Here is a 13,438-nt window from a genome sequence, read left to right on the forward strand (position 1 = left end):
AAACAGACTCCGGGACCTGTCGTGGATGGTGGCTCACGAGATTCTCCCAGTCAGGGCCGTTATGCACTCCCGAGGAATGTCAGCGCACTCAACCTGCCCCCGACCTGGTTGTGGCGCCCAGGAGTCGGTGAGGCACCTCCTCTGGGAGTGCAGTGCTGCCGTAGACCTGTGGGCGACAGCCGGCCACCTGAGAAAATTCCCGGACTTGCCAGCAAGGGAGGTCCTAAATGAACAATACGTGCTCTATGGGGTGAGCCAAGTCAAGCGTTCCCGGGAGGAGTTTGCAGAAGACTGGCTCACCCTTGCCGCCATCAAAGACGCCATGTGGACCTCCAGAAACTTGCTGGTAAGGAGGCACAGGCAGACCCCCCCCGTGGCTGTGCTCCTAATGGCTGCAGGGACCATCGAAGCTGCACGCGGCAGGCCAAGGACACAGCCACCAAGAAGCGTCGCCTGTGCCCGCCCGGAGGAGGGAACCGGAGCTACACGATGAAGGTCTCGGCAGCGACGGCCTGGCTCTCCGGGAGAGGCAGGAGGGAAGGAGCACAAAGAGCGACTCGGCAGGTCCAGGACAAGCGCTGTTTGAGAGGGTGGGATGAAGACCCACTTAGTAATGCAGTGCTATGCTCCTGCACAATAGATATGAATGTGGTTTTTACATTTTTAAATTGTTTTTATTTTTTTTTTTAAATAACATGTTAAGGACAAAATGAATGCTCCATATTGGAGAAATGTGATTTGTGATTGATTTAAAAGTGACAATAAAAACATGAAAAAGAAAAATCTGTTCTTATCAGTTTAATATCTGATACGTCCCCTACCCGGGGACCATATATTAAATTGATTTTTGGAACTGGGAGATGGAATAGGGGCTTGCTCCGTCCACTCCACGCATCGACCTGGTATTGCAGTATCTCCAGGAACGGTGCAATCCCTGAAATTGTCAAATAAAAACCGCTAGAATTTTGGGATAATTCGGTACTTATTAAGTATCAGTAAGCCATTTTGATTCGCGTATGCATAATAGAAACGCGATGTTTACATTATGAGGTGACAGGAGCATTTTAGATGGACATTACGGTGCAGTGGGTGCTGCACCAGCCTTGTTGGAGAAGGTTAAACTAATAAAGTGTTTAATCTTAGTAAGATATTCATTTGTGTGCAACTTTTGCTGTCATGTTATTAAAAGTTTTGTGATCGTGACAGTATACATGTCATGTGAATGGAGGTCCTGTAGGTGGCAGTAGCATTTTAGATGCACATCCAACACACTCCTAACCGAATGTGTTGGTCTGCTTGTGACGTCAAAAAAGCATTACTTGGATATGTTCACGTGATATGAAACCATCGCTTCACATAGTGTGCGCGTGAATGACTCTCGTGCTCGCGCCGCATCCAACTCATACTTACCTGGCAGGGGAGATACCATGATCAAGAAGGTGGTTCACCCAGGGTGAGGCTCAGCCATTGCACTCCGGCTGTGCTGACCCCTGCGAATTCCCCAAATGTGGGAATCTCGACTGCATAATTTCTGATAGTGGGGGACTGCGTTCGCGCTCTCCCCTGATCAATATGTGAATAATAATACATGAGAAAAATCAGGATAGGATGCACATGAGTTCGCTCCGCACAGAAACACCCTGACCGTAATTTAAAAAGTACTTCAGCTGTAGTTAGGAATAATTATAATAATTTGAAGGGTTCTCGTCCAAATTGATGAATAGAGGTAGTTCAGCTCCACTACGTTAACGGCGATCGAGTGCTACTGTCATTTTGCCAACAAGCAGGAAACAGGAAGTAGTCAATAGTAGCCAATAAGTGTCTTTTTGTCAAAATGTTGATTAAACGGCTACTCTGTTTCAGCCACAGCATTATACCAACCGAGTGTTATTGCAAATGACTAATTATTTTCGTCAGTTAAAAATCTATTCTCATACGGCAGAAGGAGTTCAGTTTATTTATTCCTCCATGGTTTAATGCCGAATTCTATTGGGTCGACGTGAAGCACGTGACACAAAACATGCACAAACACACGAACATCTGAAAACATTCACATTAATGTTCAACACGTTCGATGCGTTGTTTGGCGTGTCGGGTGATGTGTGTAACCGCAACTTAAAGTTGTAGTCTCTGGAATTGAGTTCTTGCCTCTGACCCTTTGTGGGTATCGCTTCTCGGCCTTTTGGCTAAGATCAAGTGTAGTATCTGTTCTTATCAGTTTAATATCTGATACGTCCCCTACCCGGGGACCATTTATTAAATTGATTTTTGTAACTGGGAGATGGAATAGGGGCTTGCTCCGTCCACTCCACGCATCGACCTGGTATTGCAGTATCTCCAGGAACGGTGCAATCCTTGAAATTGTCAAATAAAAACCACTAGAATTTTGGGATAATTCGGTACTTATTAAGTATCAGTAAGCCGTTTTGATTCGCGTATGCATAATAGAAACGTGATGTTTACGTTATGAGGTGACAGGAGCGTTTTAGATGGACATTACGGTGCAGTGGGTGCTGCACCAGCCTTGTTGGAGAAGGTTAAACTAATAAAGTGTTTAATCTTAGTAAGATATTCATTTGTGTGCAACTTTTGCTGTCATGTTATTAAAAGTTTTGTGATCGTGACAGTATACATGTCATGTGAATGGAGGTCCTGTAGGTGGCAGTAGCATTTTAGATGCACATCCAACACACTCCTAACCGAATGTGTTGGTCTGCTTGTGACGTCAAAAAAGCATTACTTGGATATGTTCACGTGATATGAAACCATCGCTTCACATAGTGTGCGCGTGAATGACTCTCGTGCTCGCGCCGCATCCAACTCATACTTACCTGGCAGGGGAGATACCATGATCAAGAAGGTTGTTCACCCAGGGTGAGGCTCAGCCATTGCACTCCGGCTGTGCTGACCCCTGCGAATTCCCCAAATGTGGGAATCTCGACTGCATAATTTCTGATAGTGGGGGACTGCGTTCGCGCTCTCCCCTGATCAATATGTGAATAATAATAAATGAGAAAAATCAGGATAGGATGCACATGAGTTCGCTCCGCACAGAAACACCCTGACCGTAATTTAAAAAGTACTTCAGCTGTAGTTAGGAATAATTATAATAATTTGAAGGGTTCTCGTCCAAATTGATGAATAGAGGTAGTTCAGCTCCACTACGTTAACGGCGATCGAGTGCTACTGTCATTTTGCCAACAAGCAGGAAACAGGAAGTAGTCAATAGTAGCCAATAAGTGTCTTTTTGTCAAAATGTTGATTAAACGGCTACTCTGTTTCAGCCACAGCATTATACCAACCGAGTGTTATTGCAAATGACTAATTATTTTCGTCAGTTAAAAATCTATTCTCATACGGCAGAAGGAGTTCAGTTTATTTATTCATCCATGGTTTAATGCCGAATTCTATTGGGTCGACGTGAAGCACGTGACACAAAACATGCACAAACACACGAACATCTGAAAACATTCACATTAATGTTCAACACGTTCGATGCGTTGTTTGGCGTGTCGGGTGATGTGTGTAACCGCAATTTAAAGTTGTAGTCTCTGGAATTGAGTTCTTGCCTCTGACCCTTTGTGGGTATCGCTTCTCGGCCTTTTGGCTAAGATCAAGTTGTAGTATCTGATATGTCCCCTACCCGGGGACCATATATTAAATTGATTTTTGGAACTGGGAGATGGAATAGGGGCTTGCTCCGTCCACTCCACGCATCGACCTGGTATTGCAGTATCTCCAGGAACGGTGCAATCCCTGAAATTGTCAAATAAAAACCGCTAGAATTTTGGGATAATTCGGTACTTATTAAGTATCAGTAAGCCATTTTGATTCGCGTATGCATAATAGAAACGCGATGTTTACATTATGAGGTGACAGGAGCATTTTAGATGGACATTACGGTGCAGTGGGTGCTGCACCAGCCTTGTTGGAGAAGGTTAAACTAATAAAGTGTTTAATCTTAGCAAGATATTCATTTGTGTGCAACTTTTGCTGTCATGTTATTAAAAGTTTTGTGATCGTGACAGTATACATGTCATGTGAATGGAGGTCCTGTAGGTGGCAGTAGCATTTTAGATGCACATCCAACACACTCCTAACCGAATGTGTTGGTCTGCTTGTGACGTCAAAAAAGCATTACTTGGATATGTTCACGTGATATGAAACCATCGCTTCACATAGTGTGCGCGTGAATGACTCTCGTGCTCGCGCCGCATCCAACTCATACTTACCTGGCAGGGGAGATACCATGATCAAGAAGGTGGTTCACCCAGGGTGAGGCTCAGCCATTGCACTCCGGCTGTGCTGACCCCTGCGAATTCCCCGAATGTGGGAATCTCGACTGCATAATTTCTGATAGTGGGGGACTGCGTTCGCGCTCTCCCCTGATCAATATGTGAATAATAATACATGAGAAAAATCAGGATAGGATGCACATGAGTTCGCTCCGCACAGAAACACCCTGACCGTAATTTAAAAAGTACTTCAGCTGTAGTTAGGAATAATTATAATAATTTGAAGGGTTCTCGTCCAAATTGATGAATAGAGGTAGTTCAGCTCCACTACGTTAACGGCGATCGAGTGCTACTGTCATTTTGCCAACAAGCAGGAAACAGGAAGTAGTCAATAGTAGCCAATAAGTGTCTTTTTGTCAAAATGTTGATTAAACGGCTACTCTGTTTCAGCCACAGCATTATACCAACCGAGTGTTATTGCAAATGACTAATTATTTTCGTCAGTTAAAAATCTATTCTCATACGGCAGAAGGAGTTCAGTTTATTTATTCATCCATGGTTTAATGCCGAATTCTATTGGGTCGACGTGAAGCACGTGACACAAAACATGCACAAACACACGAACATCTGAAAACATTCACATTAATGTTCAACACGTTCGATGCGTTGTTTGGCGTGTCGGGTGATGTGTGTAACCGCAACTTAAAGTTGTAGTCTCTGGAATTGAGTTCTTGCCTCTGACCCTTTGTGGGTATCGCTTCTCGGCCTTTTGGCTAAGATCAAGTGTAGTATCTGTTCTTATCAGTTTAATATCTGATACGTCCCCGACCCGGGGACCATATATTAAATTGATTTTTGGAACTGGGAGATGGAATAGGGGCTTGCTCCATCCACTCCACGCATCGACCTGGTATTGCAGTATCTCCAGGAACGGTGCACCCCCTGAAATTGTCAAATAAAAACCGCTATAATTTTGGGATAATTCGGTACTTATTAAGTATCAGTAAGCCATTTTTATTCGCGTATGCATAATAATAGAAACGCGATGTTTACATTATGAGGTGACAGGAGCATTTTAGATGGACATTACGGTGCAGTGGGTGCTGCACCAGCCTTGTTGGAGAAGGTTAAACTAATAAAGTGTTTAATCTTAGTAAGATATTCATTTGTGTGCAACTTTTGCTGTCATGTTATTAAAAGTTTTGTGATCGTGACAGTATACATGTCATGTGAAAGGAGGTCCTGTAGGTGGCAGTAGCATTTTAGATGCACATCCAACACACTCCTAACCGAATGTGTTGGTTCTTTTTGTTACGTCAAAAAAGCATTACTTGGATATGTTCACGTGATATGAAACCATCGCTTCACATAGTGTGCGCGTGAATGACTCTCGTGCTCGCGCCGCATCCAACTCATACTTACCTGGCAGGGGAGATACCATGATCAAGAAGGTGGTTCACCCAGGGTGAGGCTCAGCCATTGCACTCCGGCTGTGCTGACCCCTGCGAATTCCCCAAATGTGGGAATCTCGACTGCATAATTTCTGATAGTGGGGGACTGCGTTCGCGCTCTCCCCTGATCAATATGTGAATAATAATACATGAGAAAAATCAGGATAGGATGCACATGAGTTCGCTCCGCACAGAAACACCCTGACCGTAATTTAAAAAGTACTTCAGCTGTAGTTAGGAATAATTATAATAATTTGAAGGGTTCTCGTCCAAATTGATGAATAGAGGTAGTTCAGCTCCACTACGTTAACGGCGATCGAGTGCTACTGTCATTTTGCCAACAAGCAGGAAACAGGAAGTAGTCAATAGTAGCCAATAAGTGTCTTTTTGTCAAAATGTTGATTAAACGGCTACTCTGTTTCAGCCACAGCATTATACCAACCGAGTGTTATTGCAAATGACTAATTATTTTCGTCAGTTAAAAATCTATTCTCATACGGCAGAAGGAGTTCAGTTTATTTATTCATCCATGGTTTAATGCCGAATTCTATTGGGTCGACGTGAAGCACGTGACACAAAACATGCACAAACACACGAACATCTGAAAACATTCACATTAATGTTCAACACGTTCGATGCGTTGTTTGGCGTGTCGGGTGATGTGTGTAACCGCAACTTAAAGTTGTAGTCTCTGGAATTGAGTTCTTGCCTCTGACCCTTTGTGGGTATCGCTTCTCGGCCTTTTGGCTAAGATCAAGTGTAGTATCTGTTCTTATCAGTTTGATATCTGATACGTCCCCTACCCGGGGACCATATATTAAATTGATTTTTGGAACTGGGAGATGGAATAGGGGCTTGCTCCGTCCACTCCACGCATCGACCTGGTATTACAGTATCTCCAGGAACGGTGCAATCCCTGAAATTGTCAAATAAAAACCGCTAGAATTTTGGGATAATTCGGTACTTATTAAGTATCAGTAAGCCATTTTGATTCGCGTATGCATAATAGAAACGCGATGTTTACATTATGAGGTGACAGGAGCATTTTAGATGGACATTACGGTGCAGTGGGTGCTGCACCAGCCTTGTTGGAGAAGGTTAAACTAATAAAGTGTTTAATCTTAGTAAGATATTCATTTGTGTGCAACTTTTGCTGTCATGTTATTAAAAGTTTTGTGATCGTGACAGTATACATGTCATGTGAAAGGAGGTCCTGTAGGTGGCAGTAGCATTTTAGATGCACATCCAACACACTCCTAACCGAATGTGTTGGTTCTTTTTGTTACGTCAAAAAAGCATTACTTGGATATGTTCACGTGATATGAAACCATCGCTTCACATAGTGTGCGCGTGAATGACTCTCGTGCTCGCGCCGCATCCAACTCATACTTACCTGGCAGGGGAGATACCATGATCAAGAAGGTGGTTCACCCAGGGTGAGGCTCAGCCATTGCACTCCGGCTGTGCTGACCCCTGCGAATTCCCCAAATGTGGGAATCTCGACTGCATAATTTCTGATAGTGGGGGACTGCGTTCGCGCTCTCCCCTGATCAATATGTGAATAATAATACATGAGAAAAATCAGGATAGGATGCACATGAGTTCGCTCCGCACAGAAACACCCTGACCGTAATTTAAAAAGTACTTCAGCTGTAGTTAGGAATAATTATAATAATTTGAAGGGTTCTCGTCCAAATTGATGAATAGAGGTAGTTCAGCTCCACTACGTTAACGGCGATCGAGTGCTACTGTCATTTTGCCAACAAGCAGGAAACAGGAAGTAGTCAATAGTAGCCAATAAGTGTCTTTTTGTCAAAATGTTGATTAAACGGCTACTCTGTTTCAGCCACAGCATTATACCAACCGAGTGTTATTGCAAATGACTAATTATTTTCGTCAGTTAAAAATCTATTCTCATACGGCAGAAGGAGTTCAGTTTATTTATTCATCCATGGTTTAATGCCGAATTCTATTGGGTCGACGTGAAGCACGTGACACAAAACATGCACAAACACACGAACATCTGAAAACATTCACATTAATGTTCAACACGTTCGATGCGTTGTTTGGCGTGTCGGGTGATGTGTGTAACCGCAACTTAAAGTTGTAGTCTCTGGAATTGAGTTCTTGCCTCTGACCCTTTGTGGGTATCGCTTCTCGGCCTTTTGGCTAAGATCAAGTGTAGTATCTGTTCTTATCAGTTTAATATCTGATACGTCCCCTACCCGGGGACCATATATTAAATTGATTTTTGGAACTGGGAGATGGAATAGGGGCTTGCTCCGTCCACTCCACGCATCGACCTGGTATTGCAGTATCTCCAGGAACGGTGCAATCCCTGAAATTGTCAAATAAAAACCGCTAGAATTTTGGGATAATTCGGTACTTATTAAGTATCAGTAAGCCATTTTGATTCGCGTATGCATAATAGAAACGCGATGTTTACATTATGAGGTGACAGGAGCATTTTAGATGGACATTACGGTGCAGTGGGTGCTGCACCAGCCTTGTTGGAGAAGGTTAAACTAATAAAGTGTTTAATCTTAGTAAGATATTCATTTGTGTGCAACTTTTGCTGTCATGTTATTAAAAGTTTTGTGATCGTGACAGTATACATGTCATGTGAATGGAGGTCCTGTAGGTGGCAGTAGCATTTTAGATGCACATCCAACACACTCCTAACCGAATGTGTTGGTCTGCTTGTGACGTCAAAAAAGCATTACTTGGATATGTTCACGTGATATGAAACCATCGCTTCACATAGTGTGCGCGTGAATGACTCTCGTGCTCGCGCCGCATCCAACTCATACTTACCTGGCAGGGGAGATACCATGATCAAGAAGGTGGTTCACCCAGGGTGAGGCTCAGCCATTGCACTCCGGCTGTGCTGACCCCTGCGAATTCCCCAAATGTGGGAATCTCGACTGCATAATTTCTGATAGTGGGGGACTGCGTTCGCGCTCTCCCCTGATCAATATGTGAATAATAATACATGAGAAAAATCAGGATAGGATGCACATGAGTTCGCTCCGCACAGAAACACCCTGACCGTAATTTAAAAAGTACTTCAGCTGTAGTTAGGAATAATTATAATAATTTGAAGGGTTCTCGTCCAAATTGATGAATAGAGGTAGTTCAGCTCCACTACGTTAACGGCGATCGAGTGCTACTGTCATTTTGCCAACAAGCAGGAAACAGGAAGTAGTCAATAGTAGCCAATAAGTGTCTTTTTGTCAAAATGTTGATTAAACGGCTACTCTGTTTCAGCCACAGCATTATACCAACCGAGTGTTATTGCAAATGACTAATTATTTTCGTCAGTTAAAAATCTATTCTCATACGGCAGAAGGAGTTCAGTTTATTTATTCATCCATGGTTTAATGCCGAATTCTATTGGGTCGACGTGAAGCACGTGACACAAAACATGCACAAACACACGAACATCTGAAAACATTCACATTAATGTTCAACACGTTCGATGCGTTGTTTGGCGTGTCGGGTGATGTGTGTAACCGCAACTTAAAGTTGTAGTCTCTGGAATTGAGTTCTTGCCTCTGACCCTTTGTGGGTATCGCTTCTCGGCCTTTTGGCTAAGATCAAGTGTAGTATCTGTTCTTATCAGTTTAATATCTGATACGTCCCCTACCCGGGGACCATATATTAAATTGATTTTTGGAACTGGGAGATGGAATAGGGGCTTGCTCCGTCCACTCCACGCATCGACCTGGTATTGCAGTATCTCCAGGAACGGTGCAATCCCTGAAATTGTCAAATAAAAACCGCTAGAATTTTGGGATAATTCGGTACTTATTAAGTATCAGTAAGCCATTTTGATTCGCGTATGCATAATAGAAACGCGATGTTTACATTATGAGGTGACAGGAGCATTTTAGATGGACATTACGGTGCAGTGGGTGCTGCACCAGCCTTGTTGGAGAAGGTTAAACTAATAAAGTGTTTAATCTTAGTAAGATATTCATTTGTGTGCAACTTTTGCTGTCATGTTATTAAAAGTTTTGTGATCGTGACAGTATACATGTCATGTGAATGGAGGTCCTGTAGGTGGCAGTAGCATTTTAGATGCACATCCAACACACTCCTAACCGAATGTGTTGGTCTGCTTGTGACGTCAAAAAAGCATTACTTGGATATGTTCACGTGATATGAAACCATCGCTTCACATAGTGTGCGCGTGAATGACTCTCGTGCTCGCGCCGCATCCAACTCATACTTACCTGGCAGGGGAGATACCATGATCAAGAAGGTGGTTCACCCAGGGTGAGGCTCAGCCATTGCACTCCGGCTGTGCTGACCCCTGCGAATTCCCCAAATGTGGGAATCTCGACTGCATAATTTCTGATAGTGGGGGACTGCGTTCGCGCTCTCCCCTGATCAATATGTGAATAATAATACATGAGAAAAATCAGGATAGGATGCACATGAGTTCGCTCCGCACAGAAACACCCTGACCGTAATTTAAAAAGTACTTCAGCTGTAGTTAGGAATAATTATAATAATTTGAAGGGTTCTCGTCCAAATTGATGAATAGAGGTAGTTCAGCTCCACTACGTTAACGGCGATCGAGTGCTACTGTCATTTTGCCAACAAGCAGGAAACAGGAAGTAGTCAATAGTAGCCAATAAGTGTCTTTTTGTCAAAATGTTGATTAAACGGCTACTCTGTTTCAGCCACAGCATTATACCAACCGAGTGTTATTGCAAATGACTAATTATTTTCGTCAGTTAAAAATCTATTCTCATACGGCAGAAGGAGTTCAGTTTATTTATTCATCCATGGTTTAATGCCGAATTCTATTGGGTCGACGTGAAGCACGTGACACAAAACATGCACAAACACACGAACATCTGAAAACATTCACATTAATGTTCAACACGTTCGATGCGTTGTTTGGCGTGTCGGGTGATGTGTGTAACCGCAACTTAAAGTTGTAGTCTCTGGAATTGAGTTCTTGCCTCTGACCCTTTGTGGGTATCGCTTCTCGGCCTTTTGGCAAAGACTGCGATCTCCTCTGTTGAGCGACAATTCTATGCCTTTGTGGCTGTGAATCGAACTCATTTGCAGGGGTATTGTGTATTGTGTTGTTGAATCTTTCTGTTGTAGAATCTTTCTGTTGTAGAAGAACGACAAAGGTAAGTTTGCTGGAATTTTATTTGTGAAAAGTTGTGACTCAGTGGTTGTCTCCGACATGTCGGCTACATATGCCGGCATGCGGAGGCACCACAGTGTCCGATTTATGTTTCGGGAAAGGGATGGTGGCGAGCCTCTGTGGATGTCCAGGCTGGACTTTTCCAGAAAGCTTGTCCAACAAACCCTGCAATTCAAAGCTGAAGATCTGAATTGTATAATAACGTTGCCCTTTAGTAAAGGATTCGATCTCAGTTTCACCTCTGCTGCGAACCTTCGCGAATTTTGGACTCGGTTTGAAAATGTGAAAGCCCAGTTCTCTGTGTTCAATGTTGAAAGACTGACTGACAATGCTGCTAAAACAGTTATTGTCAGAATGTTTAATGAGACAGTGAATGCAGAAGACATTTGTTTTTGGCTGGGTAGATATTGCACGGTAAAAGGCCAGGCTGTGAAGGTGAGGGATGAGGACGGCATCTGGAACTGTGCCTGGCGGGTACCCATTCAACAATGGCAGGACCCCCAGGGCTTCCAGGGCCTGAAACATCTCCCATCAATGATAGTCTTGGGTGAAAACCGGGGCTACATACATTACCAGGGTCAGCCCAAGCTCTGCCGCAAGTGTGGTGAGCATGGACACCTGGCGGAAGCGTGTGAGAAAACCATTTGTAGAAAATGTCGAGTAATTGGGCATACTTTTGAAGAATGTACCAATGGCAGAAAGTGCAATCTCTGTGGGGAAACTAACCACCTCTACAGAAATTGTCCAAAATCATTTGCCAACAAACTGAAGGCTGGAAAAGAAATGGCACAAGGAAATGAAAAGGAAGGTGACAAACAAATTGAATGTCCTGAAGGAAATTCAAATTTCCCTCCAAATCCTGTCATTGGTGGAGAGGGGACAGGTGAGGAGGGGCAAGGGGAGGAGAGCAGGCCGGCCCCACCAATCGGGAGCTCAGAGGAAAGTGAAATGCTGCAAGAAATACCAGCAAGTGAGTCAAGTGAAGTCAGTCCAAATGAGACTGACAGCGAAGACACCCAGATCACTTGTGCTCAAAATAACAAAAGGCTTGCCTCTCAACGGTCCTCTGAGTCTCCCCTGTCTGCAGAGAAGAGGGGAAGGCCCGGGAGCTCAGATAGCGAGGTGGGGGAGTTCAGGGTCTTCCCCTCGAGCTCACCAAATGAACTCTCCTTTTTAAACATAGTACTGCAATCAACGCCAAAAAGCAAAAACACTATGAATTTAAGGTTGCGTGAGCGATCACCACCTCGAGTGCCTCTGAGAGATGACCAGTGTTTTAGCTCTGCCCCTTTTGCTGAGGTAAAGGAAGAAATAAGCTCTCGAGAAATACCTTAGCTACTGCCTTGTTTTAAAAAAAAATTATGTTCTCTTAAAATTTTGTAACCTTATCTGCGTTTTTTAAATTTTTAATCATACCTATGACCCTCACCTTCTCAACTATTAACGTTAGAAGCGTGAAGTCAAAGATTAGAGCTCAGAGCGTTTTAACATTTTTAAAAACTTTTAAATCTGATCTGTTTTTAATCCAAGAATGTGGCATACCCTTTTTAAGAAATTATAAACAGTGGGAGGAAATGTGGCCACACCCATCATTATGGAGTGGTTCAAACGAAAATAGAAATGATGGAGTGGCTATTTTAACAAATAATCCTCAGATTGTTTTTAAGGGGAGCACAGTGGTGAGAGACGGACGAGCACTTTTAGCACACTTGACTTTTACAGAACAGGATTTTAGCATTTTAAATATTTATGGTTCTAATGAAAAGCATGACAGGTATGATATTTTAGAGAATTTGCAGTCCCACATGCTCGGTCATAACCCACTAATTATGGGAGGCGATTTTAATTGTATTTTAAATAGGAAGGACAGGAAGGGAGCCGGGGAGGATTTTAAAATTGACAAAACATCGGTTTTATTGCAAGACATGTGCCGCGTATTCAAATTAGATGACTGCTTTAAAACCATGCATCCAAGAGAGGAGGGCTTCACCTGGTTTAGTGGTGACGGCACCAGAGCCTCTCGCATAGATTACATATTTACACGGGGTTGGACACAGACTGATGCTAGATTAACTCCTGTCTTTTTCTCAGATCACCTAATGCTGTCTTGCACCCTTTCACTTTCTTCTGGAGTGACTATTGGAAGAGGTCTGTGGAAGTTGAACTGCTCCCTGCTTGAGGACGAGGCCTTGGTCTCTCAGTACAGGGAGCGGTACAAGGACTGGCAGACCCTTCAAGACCTTTACAAATCACGGGCACAGTGGTGGGAAATGATGAAGGTAAGGACTCAGACTTTTTTTAAAAAAGCAGGAAGAGAGAAGAAAATCAAGGAAATGAAATGTATGCTGGGAATGCAAAAGAGACTGCAAAGGTATTTTAATCTAACACAAAAGGGGATAAATTTTAATGATGAAATTAAAGAGATCAAAAAAGAAATGAGAGCTATGGCACATATCCAAAGCAAAGGGTTTTTATTAAGGAGCAGAGAAAAGGAAATCGAAGAAGGTGAAAAATGCACCAGGTACTTCTTTAAAAAAATTATGAGCAAGGGTGGGGGCATTTTTAAACTAAAAAAAGAAAACGGG

The 13,438-nt window shown here is 43.1% G+C and overlaps 13 non-coding genes and 1 pseudogene across 13 annotated transcripts; all 14 read left to right on the forward strand.

The window, feature by feature from the left end:
• Positions 1–743: 743 nt before the first annotated feature.
• Positions 744–936, forward strand: LOC144049667 (U2 spliceosomal RNA). Its single transcript, XR_013293661.1, has one exon. It is a non-coding gene; the product is annotated as a U2 spliceosomal RNA (small nuclear RNA).
• A 466-nt stretch (positions 937–1,402) lies between these two features.
• LOC144049700 (U1 spliceosomal RNA) lies at positions 1,403–1,566 on the forward strand. The gene has a single exon (XR_013293688.1). It is a non-coding gene; the product is annotated as a U1 spliceosomal RNA (small nuclear RNA).
• A 600-nt stretch (positions 1,567–2,166) lies between these two features.
• On the forward strand, positions 2,167–2,357 carry LOC144049643 (U2 spliceosomal RNA). Its single transcript, XR_013293640.1, has one exon. It is a non-coding gene; the product is annotated as a U2 spliceosomal RNA (small nuclear RNA).
• Positions 2,358–2,823: 466 nt separating this feature from the next.
• On the forward strand, positions 2,824–2,987 carry LOC144049721 (U1 spliceosomal RNA). The gene has a single exon (XR_013293709.1). It is a non-coding gene; the product is annotated as a U1 spliceosomal RNA (small nuclear RNA).
• Positions 2,988–3,587: 600 nt separating this feature from the next.
• LOC144049662 (U2 spliceosomal RNA) lies at positions 3,588–3,758 on the forward strand (annotated as a pseudogene).
• Positions 3,759–4,224: 466 nt separating this feature from the next.
• On the forward strand, positions 4,225–4,388 carry LOC144049711 (U1 spliceosomal RNA). The gene has a single exon (XR_013293699.1). It is a non-coding gene; the product is annotated as a U1 spliceosomal RNA (small nuclear RNA).
• A 600-nt stretch (positions 4,389–4,988) lies between these two features.
• On the forward strand, positions 4,989–5,179 carry LOC144049610 (U2 spliceosomal RNA). Its single transcript, XR_013293609.1, has one exon. It is a non-coding gene; the product is annotated as a U2 spliceosomal RNA (small nuclear RNA).
• Positions 5,180–5,649: 470 nt separating this feature from the next.
• Positions 5,650–5,813, forward strand: LOC144049701 (U1 spliceosomal RNA). Its single transcript, XR_013293689.1, has one exon. It is a non-coding gene; the product is annotated as a U1 spliceosomal RNA (small nuclear RNA).
• A 600-nt stretch (positions 5,814–6,413) lies between these two features.
• On the forward strand, positions 6,414–6,604 carry LOC144049649 (U2 spliceosomal RNA). Its single transcript, XR_013293646.1, has one exon. It is a non-coding gene; the product is annotated as a U2 spliceosomal RNA (small nuclear RNA).
• A 467-nt stretch (positions 6,605–7,071) lies between these two features.
• On the forward strand, positions 7,072–7,235 carry LOC144049703 (U1 spliceosomal RNA). The gene has a single exon (XR_013293691.1). It is a non-coding gene; the product is annotated as a U1 spliceosomal RNA (small nuclear RNA).
• A 600-nt stretch (positions 7,236–7,835) lies between these two features.
• On the forward strand, positions 7,836–8,026 carry LOC144049636 (U2 spliceosomal RNA). The gene has a single exon (XR_013293634.1). It is a non-coding gene; the product is annotated as a U2 spliceosomal RNA (small nuclear RNA).
• A 466-nt stretch (positions 8,027–8,492) lies between these two features.
• On the forward strand, positions 8,493–8,656 carry LOC144049704 (U1 spliceosomal RNA). The gene has a single exon (XR_013293692.1). It is a non-coding gene; the product is annotated as a U1 spliceosomal RNA (small nuclear RNA).
• Positions 8,657–9,256: 600 nt separating this feature from the next.
• LOC144049637 (U2 spliceosomal RNA) lies at positions 9,257–9,447 on the forward strand. Its single transcript, XR_013293635.1, has one exon. It is a non-coding gene; the product is annotated as a U2 spliceosomal RNA (small nuclear RNA).
• Positions 9,448–9,913: 466 nt separating this feature from the next.
• Positions 9,914–10,077, forward strand: LOC144049705 (U1 spliceosomal RNA). Its single transcript, XR_013293693.1, has one exon. It is a non-coding gene; the product is annotated as a U1 spliceosomal RNA (small nuclear RNA).
• The last annotated feature ends 3,361 nt before the right edge of the window (positions 10,078–13,438 follow it).

The sequence above is a fragment of the Vanacampus margaritifer genome, chromosome 3, assembly GCF_051991255.1.
Source record: "Vanacampus margaritifer isolate UIUO_Vmar chromosome 3, RoL_Vmar_1.0, whole genome shotgun sequence".
Taxonomy (NCBI): domain Eukaryota; kingdom Metazoa; phylum Chordata; class Actinopteri; order Syngnathiformes; family Syngnathidae; genus Vanacampus; species Vanacampus margaritifer.